An 8,073-nucleotide genomic window follows, 5' to 3' on the forward strand; every position below is an offset into this window, starting at 1 on the left:
TTTTTTTTTTTTTTTCAGGCTAAAAACGCCTTACCATACATGGTCATTTTTTTTCGGGCCAAAAACGCCTGACTATACATGGTCGTTTTTTCGGCGATAAAAACGCCTTACTAGACATGGCCGTTTTTTTCAGCTAAAAACGCCTTATTTAACATGGTCGTTTTTTTCGGGTTAAAAACGCCTGACTATACATGATCGTTTTTTCGGCAATAAAAACGCTTTACTATACATGGTCGTTTTTTTCGGACTTAAATACATGGTGGTTTTTTTCCGGCCAAAAACGCCTTACTATACATGGTCGTTTTTTTCGGGCCAAAAACGCCTTACTATACATGGTCGTTTTTTTCGGGCCAAAAACGCCTTACTATACATGGTCGTTTTTTTTTTTTTTTCAGGCTAAAAACGCCTTACCATACATGGTCATTTTTTTTCGGGCCAAAAACGCCTTACTATACATGGTCGTGTTTTTTTTTTTTTTCAGGCTAAAAACGCCTTACCATACATGGTCATTTTTTTTCAGGCCAAAAACGCCTTACTATACATGGTTGTTTTTTCGGCGATAAAAACGCCTTACTAGACATGGTCGTTTTTTTCAGCTAAAAACGCCTTATTATACATGGTCGTTTTTTTCGGGTTAAAAACGCCTGACTATACATGATCGTTTTTCAATAAGATATAAGAAAGCCTTGGATTGTCCCACACACAAAAGTGGAGATGCTGGGGATTGAACCCAGGACCTCATACATGCAAAGCATGCGCTCTACCACTGAGCTACAACCCCAGTGGGCAGGCCTGAAAACGCCTGACTATACATGGTTGTTTTTTTCGGGCCAAAACCGCCTTACTATACATGGTCGTTTTTTTTCGGACCAAAACCGCCTTACTATACATGGTCGGTTTTTTTTCGGGCCAAAACCGCCTTACTATACATGGTCGTTTTTTTTTTCTACTAAAAACACCTTACTATACATGGTCGTTTTTTTCGGCCTAAAAAACGCCTTACTTTACATGGTCGTTTTTTTTTCGGGCCAAAAATGCCTTACTATACATGGTGGTTTTTTTCGGGCCAAAAACGCCTTACTATACATGGTCGTTTTTTTTTCGGGCCAAAACCGCCTTACTATACATGGTCGTTTTTTTTTTCTACTAAAAACACCTTACTATACATGGTCGTTTTTTTCGGCCTAAAAAACGCCTTACTTTACATGGTCGTTTTTTTCGGGCCAAAAATGCCTTACTATACATGGTGGTTTTTTTCGGGCCAAAAACGCCTTACTATACATGGTCGTTTTTTTCGGGCCAAAAACGCCTTACTATACATGGTCGTTTTTTTTTTTTTTTTTCAGGCTAAAAACGCCTTACCATACATGGTCATTTTTTTTCGGGCCAAAAACGCCTTACTATACATGGTCGTTTTTTTTTTTTTCAGGCTAAAAACGCCTTACCATACATGGTCATTTTTTTTCGGGCCAAAAACGCCTTACTAGACATGGTCGTTTTTTTCAGCTAAAAACGCCTTATTATACATGGTCGTTTTTTTCGGGTTAAAAACGCCTGACTATACATGATCGTTTTTCAATAAGATATAAGAAAGCCTTGGATTGTCCCACACACAAAAGTGGAGATGCTGGGGATTGAACCCAGGACCTCATACATGCAAAGCATGCGCTCTACCACTGAGCTACAACCCCAGTGGGCAGGCCTGAAAACGCCTTACTGTACATGGTTGTTTTTTTCGGGCCAAAACCGCCTTACTCTTCATGGTCGTTTTTTTTTCGGGCCAAAACCGCCTTACTATACATGGTCGGTTTTTTTCGGGCCAAAACCGCCTTACTATACATGGTCGTTTTTTTTTCTACTAAAAACACCTTACTATACATGGTCGTTTTTTTCGGCCTAAAAAACGCCTTACTTTACATGGTCGTTTTTTTTCGGGCCAAAAATGCCTGACTATACATGGTGGTTTTTTTCGGGCCAAAAATGCCTTACTATACATGGTCGTTTTTTTCGGGCAAAAACCGCCTTACTATACATGGTCGTTTTTTTTTTCGGGCCAAAACCGCCTTACTATACATGGTCGTTTTTTTTTTCTACTAAAAACACCTTACTATACATGGTCGTTTTTTTCGGCCTAAAAAACGCCTTACTTTACATGGTCGTTTTTTTTCGGGCCAAAAACGCCTTACTATACATGGTCGTTTTTTTCGGGCCAAAAACACCTTACTATACATGGTCGTTTTTTTTTTCATGCTAAAAACGCCTTACTATACATAGTCATTTTTTTCGGGCCAAAAATGCCTGACTATAAATGGTCGTTTTTTTTTCGGGCCAAAAACGCCTTACTTTACATGGTCGTTTTTTTCGGGCCAAAACCGCCTTACTATACATGGTCGTTTTTTTTTCTACTAAAAACACCTTACTATACATGGTCGTTTTTTTCGGCCTAAAAAACGCCTTACTATACATGGTCGTTTTTTTTCGGCCAAAAACGCCTTACTATACATGGTCGTTTTTTTCGGGCCAAAAACACCTTACTGTACATGGTCGTTTTTTTTTTTCAGGCTAAAAACGCCTTACTATACATGGTCATTTTTTCGGGCCAAAAATGCCTGACTATAAATGGTCGTTTTTTTCGGGCCAAAAACGCCTTACTATACATGGTCTTTTTTCACTTAAAAACGCCTTACTATACATGGTCGTTTTTTTCAGACCAAAAACGCCTTACTATACATGGTCGTTTTTTTCGAGCCAAAAACACCTTACTAAACATGGTAGTTTTTTTCGGGCCAAAAACGCCTTACTATACATGGTCGTTTTTTTTGGGGCCAAAAACACCTTACTATACATGGTCGTTTTTTTCGGACCAAAAATGCCTTACTATACATGGTTGTTTTTTTCGGGCCAAAAACACCTTACTATACATGGTCGTTTTTTTCGGACCAAAAACGCCTTACTATACATGGTCGTTTTTTTCGGACCAAAAACGCCTTACTATACATGGTCGTTTTTTTCGGGCCAAAAACACCTTACTAAACATGGTAGTTTTTTTCGGGCCAAAAACGCCTTACTATACATGGTCGTTTTTTTCGGGCCAAAAACACCTTACTATACATGGTCGTTTTTTTCGGACCAAAAACGCCTTACTATACATGGTCGTTTTTTTTTCAGGCTAAAAACGCCTTACTATACATGGTCATTTTTTTCGGGCCAAAAATGCCTGACTATAAATGGTAGTTTTTTTCGGGCCAAAAACGCCTTACTATACATGGTCGTTTTTTTTCGGGCCAAAAACACCTGACTAGACATGGTCGTTTTTTTTCATGCTAAAAACGCCTTACTATACATAGTCATTTTTTTCGGGCCAAAAATGCCTGACTATAAATGGTCGTTTTTTTTTTTCGGGCCAAAAACGCCTTACTATACATGGTCGTTTTTTTTCGGGCCAAAAACGCCTTACTATACATGGTCGTTTTTTTTTCTACTAAAAACACCTTACTATACATGGTCGTTTTTTTCGGCCTAAAAAACGCCTTACTATACATGGTCGTTTTTTTCGGGCCAAAAATGCCTGACTATAAATGGTCGTTTTTTTCGGGCCAAAAACGCCTTACTATACATGGTCTTTTTTCACTTAAAAACGCCTTACTATACATGGTCGTTTTTTTCGGACCAAAAACGCCTTACTAAACATGGTAGTTTTTTTCGGGCCAAAAACGCCTTACTATACATGGTCGTTTTTTTCGGGCCAAAAACACCTTACTATACATGATCGTTTTTTTCGGACCAAAAATGCCTTACTATACATGGTCGTTTTTTTCGGGCCAAAAACACCTTACTATACATGGTCGTTTTTTTCGGACTAAAAACACCTTACTTTACATGGTCGTTTTTTTCGGGCTAAAAACGCCTTACTATACATGCTTGTTTTTTTCGGGCTAAAAACGCCTTACTATACATGGTCTTTTTTTCAGCCTAAAAATGCCTTCCTATACATGGTTGTTTTTTTCGGGCCAAAACCGCCTTACTATACATGGTCGTTTTTTTTTCGGCTAAAAACACCTTACTATACATGGTCATTTTTTTCGGGCCAAAAATGCCTGACTATAAATGGTCGTTTTTTTCGGGCCAAAAACGCCTTACTATACATGGTCGTTTTTTTCGGGCCAAAAACGCCTTACTATACATGGTGGTTTTTTTCGGTCCAAAAACGCCTTACTATACATGGTCATTTTTTTCGGCCTAAAAACACCTTACTTTACATGGTCATTTTTTTCGGCCTAAAAACACCTTACTTTACATGGTCGTTTTTTTCGGGCTAAAAACGCCTTACTATACATGGTTGTTTTTTTCGGGCCAAAACCGCCTTACTATACATGGTCGTTTTTTTTTCGGCCTAAAAAACGCCTTACTATACATGGTCGTTTTTTTTCGGCCAAAAACGCCTTACTATACATGGTCGTTTTTTTCGGGCCAAAAACACCTTACTGTACATGGTCGTTTTTTTTTCAGGCTAAAAACGGCTTACTATACATGGTCATTTTTTCGGGCCAAAAATGCCTGACTATAAATGGTCGTTTTTTTCGGGCCAAAAGCGCCTTACTATACATGGTCTTTTTTCACTTAAAAACGCCTTACTATACATGGTCGTTTTTTTTCGGACAAAAAACGCCTTACTATACATGGTCGTTTTTTTTTCGGGCCAAAAACACCTTACTATACATGGTCGTTTTTTTTTCTACTAAAAACGCCTTACTATACATTGTCATTTTTTTTCGGGCCAAAAATGCCTGACTATAAATGGTCGTTTTTTTTTCGGGCCAAAAACGCCTTACTATACATGGTCTTTTTTCACTTAAAAACGCCTTACTATACATGGTCGTTTTTTTCGGGCTAAAAATGCCTTACTATACATGGTCGTTTTTTTCGGACCAAAAACGCCTTACTATACATGGTGGTTTTTTTCGGGCCAAAAACGCCTTACTATACATGCAAAGCATGCGCTCTAAAAACACCTGACTTTACATGGTCGTTTTTTTAGGGCTAAAAACGCCTTACTATACATGGTTGTTTTTTTCGGGCCAAAAACGCCTTACTATACATGGTCGTTTTTTTTTTCAGCCCAAAAATGCCTTCCTATACATGGTCGTTTTTTTTTCGGGCCAAAACCGCCTTACTATACATGGTCGGTTTTTTTTTTCGGCTAAAAACCGCCTTACTATACATGGTCATTTTTTTCGGGCCAAAAATGCCTGACTATAAATGGTCGTTTTTTTTCGGGCCAAAAACGGCTTACTATACATGGTCTTTTTTTTACTTAAAAACGCCTTACTATACATGGTCGTTTTTTTTTCCAAAAACGCCTTACTATACATGGTCGTTTTTTTTTCGGGCCAAAACGCCTTACTATACATGGTGGTTTTTTTTTCGGGCCAAAAACGCCTTACTATACATGGTCGTTTTTTTTTCTACTAAAAACACCTTACTTTACATGGTCGTTTTTTTCGGCCTAAAAACGCCTTACTATACATGGTTGTTTTTTTCGGGCCGAAAACGCCTTACTATACATGGTCGTTTTTTTTCAGCCTAAAAATGCCTTACTATACATGGTCGTTTTTTTTCGGGCCAAAACCGCCTTACTATACATGGTCGTTTTTTTCGGCCTAAAAACGCCTTACTATACATGGTCGTTTTTTTCGGCCTAAAAACGCCTTACTTTACATGGTCGTTTTTTTCGGGCCAAAAATGCCTTACTATACATGGTCCTTTTTTTCGGCCTAAAAACGCCTTACTTTACATGGTCGTTTGTTTCGGGCCAAAAACGCCTTACTATACACGGTGGTTTTTTTCGGGCCAAAAACGCCTTACTACACATGGTCGTTTTTTTCGGGCCAAAAATGCCTTACTATACATGGTCGTTTTTTTCGGGCCAAAAATGCCTGACTATAAATGGTCGTTTTTTTTCGGGCCAAAAACGCCTTACTATACATGGTCGTTTTTTTCGGACTAAAAACGCCTTACTATACATGGTGGTTTTTTCCGGGCCAAAAACGCCTTACTATACATGGTCGTTTTTTCGTTTTTTTTCGGACCAAAAACGCCTTAATACATGGTCTTTTTTCACTTAAAAACGCCTTACTATACATGGTCGTTTTTTTCGGGCCAAAAACGCCTTACTATACATGGTCGTTTTTTTCGGGCCAAAACCGCCTTACTATACATGGTCGTTTTTTTTCGGCAATAAAAACGCCTTACTATACATGGTCGTTTTTTTCGGAAAACTTACTATACATGGTGGTTTTTTTCGGGCCAAAAACGCCTTACTATACATGGTCGTTTTTTTTCGGGCCAAAAACGCCTTACTATACATGGTCGTTTTTTTCGGCGCCAAAAACGCCTTACTATACATGGTCGTTTTTTTTTCGGGCCAAAAACGCCTTACTATACATGGTCGTTTTTTTCGGGTTAAAAACGCCTGACTATACATGGTCGTTTTTTTTAAGAATAAGAAAGCCTTGGATTGTCCCACACACAAAAGTGGAGATGCTGGGGATTGAACCCAGGACCTCATACATGCAAAGCATGCGCTCTACCACTGAGCTACAACCCCAGTGGGCAGGCCTGAAAACGCCTTACTGTACATGGTTGTTTTTTTTCGGGCCAAAACCGCCTTACTATACATGGTCGTTTTTTTTTCGGGCCAAAAATGCCTGACTATAAATGGTCGTTTTTTTTCAGCCAAAAATGCCTTACTTTACATGGTCGTTTTTTTCGGGCCAAAACCGCCTTACTATACATGGTCGTTTTTTTTTCTACTAAAAACACCTTACTATACATGGTCGTTTTTTTCGGCCTAAAAAACGCCTTACTATACATGGTCGTTTTTTTTCGGCCAAAAACGCCTTACTATACATGGTCGTTTTTTTCGGGCCAAAAACACCTTACTGTACATGGTCGTTTTTTTTTCAGGCTAAAAACGCCTTATTTTGGTCATTTTTTCGGGCCAAAAATGCCTGACTATAAATGGTCGTTTTTTTCGGGCCAAAAACGCCTTACTATACATGGTCTTTTTTCACTTAAAAACGCCTTACTATACATGGTCGTTTTTTTCGGACCAAAAACGCCTTACTATACATGGTCGTTTTTTTCGAGCCAAAAACACCTTACTAAACATGGTAGTTTTTTTCGGGCCAAAAACGCCTTACTATACATGGTCGTTTTTTTCGGGCCAAAAACACCTTACTATACATGGTCGTTTTTTTTCGGACCAAAAACGCCTTACTATACATGGTCGTTTTTTTCGGACCAAAAACGCCTTACTATACATGGTCGTTTTTTTCGGACCAAAAACGCCTTAGTATACATGGTCGTTTTTTTCGGACCAAAAACACCTTACTATACATGGTCGTTTTTTTCGGACCAAAAACGCCTTACTATACATGGTCGTTTTTTTCGGACCAAAAACGCCTTAGTATACATGGTCGTTTTTTTCGGGCCAAAAACACCTTACTAAACATGGTAGTTTTTTTCGAGCCAAAAACGCCTTACTATATACATGGTTGTTTTTTTCGGGCCAAAAACACCTTACTATACATGGTCGTTTTTTTCGGACCAAAAACGCCTTACTATACATGGTCGTTTTTTTTTTCAGGCTAAAAACGCCTTACTATACATGGTCATTTTTTTCGGGCCAAAAATGCCTGACTATAAATGGTCGTTTTTTTCGGGCCAAAAACGCCTTACTATACATGGTCGTTTTTTTTTTTACTAAAAACACCTTACTATACATGGTCGTTTTTTTCGGCCTAAAAACACCTTACTTTACATGGTCGTTTTTTTCGGGCTAAAAACGCCTTCCTATACATGGTTGTTTTTTTCGGGCCAAAACCGCCTTACTATACATGGTCGTTTTTTTTTCGGCTAAAAACACCTTACTATACATGGTCATTTTTTTCGGGCCAAAAATGCCTGACTATAAATGGTCGTTTTTTTCGGGCCAAAAACGCCTTACTATACATGGTCGTTTTTTTCGGGCCAAAAACGCCTTACTATACATGGTGGTTTTTTTCGGTCCAA

The 8,073-nt window shown here is 38.6% G+C and overlaps 3 non-coding genes across 3 annotated transcripts; all 3 read right to left on the minus strand.

Annotated features, from left to right (window-relative positions):
- Window positions 1–709: 709 nt before the first annotated feature.
- trnaa-ugc (transfer RNA alanine (anticodon UGC)) lies at window positions 710–781 on the minus strand. The gene has a single exon. It is a non-coding gene; the product is annotated as a tRNA-Ala (tRNA).
- Window positions 782–1,619: 838 nt separating this feature from the next.
- On the minus strand, window positions 1,620–1,691 carry trnaa-ugc (transfer RNA alanine (anticodon UGC)). The gene has a single exon. It is a non-coding gene; the product is annotated as a tRNA-Ala (tRNA).
- A 4,844-nt stretch (window positions 1,692–6,535) lies between these two features.
- Window positions 6,536–6,607, minus strand: trnaa-ugc (transfer RNA alanine (anticodon UGC)). The gene has a single exon. It is a non-coding gene; the product is annotated as a tRNA-Ala (tRNA).
- Window positions 6,608–8,073: the final 1,466 nt, after the last annotated feature.

Source organism: Hippocampus bargibanti, linkage group LG03 (assembly GCF_051943395.1).
Source record: "Hippocampus bargibanti isolate YZ-2025 linkage group LG03, ASM5194339v1, whole genome shotgun sequence".
Classification (NCBI taxonomy): domain Eukaryota; kingdom Metazoa; phylum Chordata; class Actinopteri; order Syngnathiformes; family Syngnathidae; genus Hippocampus; species Hippocampus bargibanti.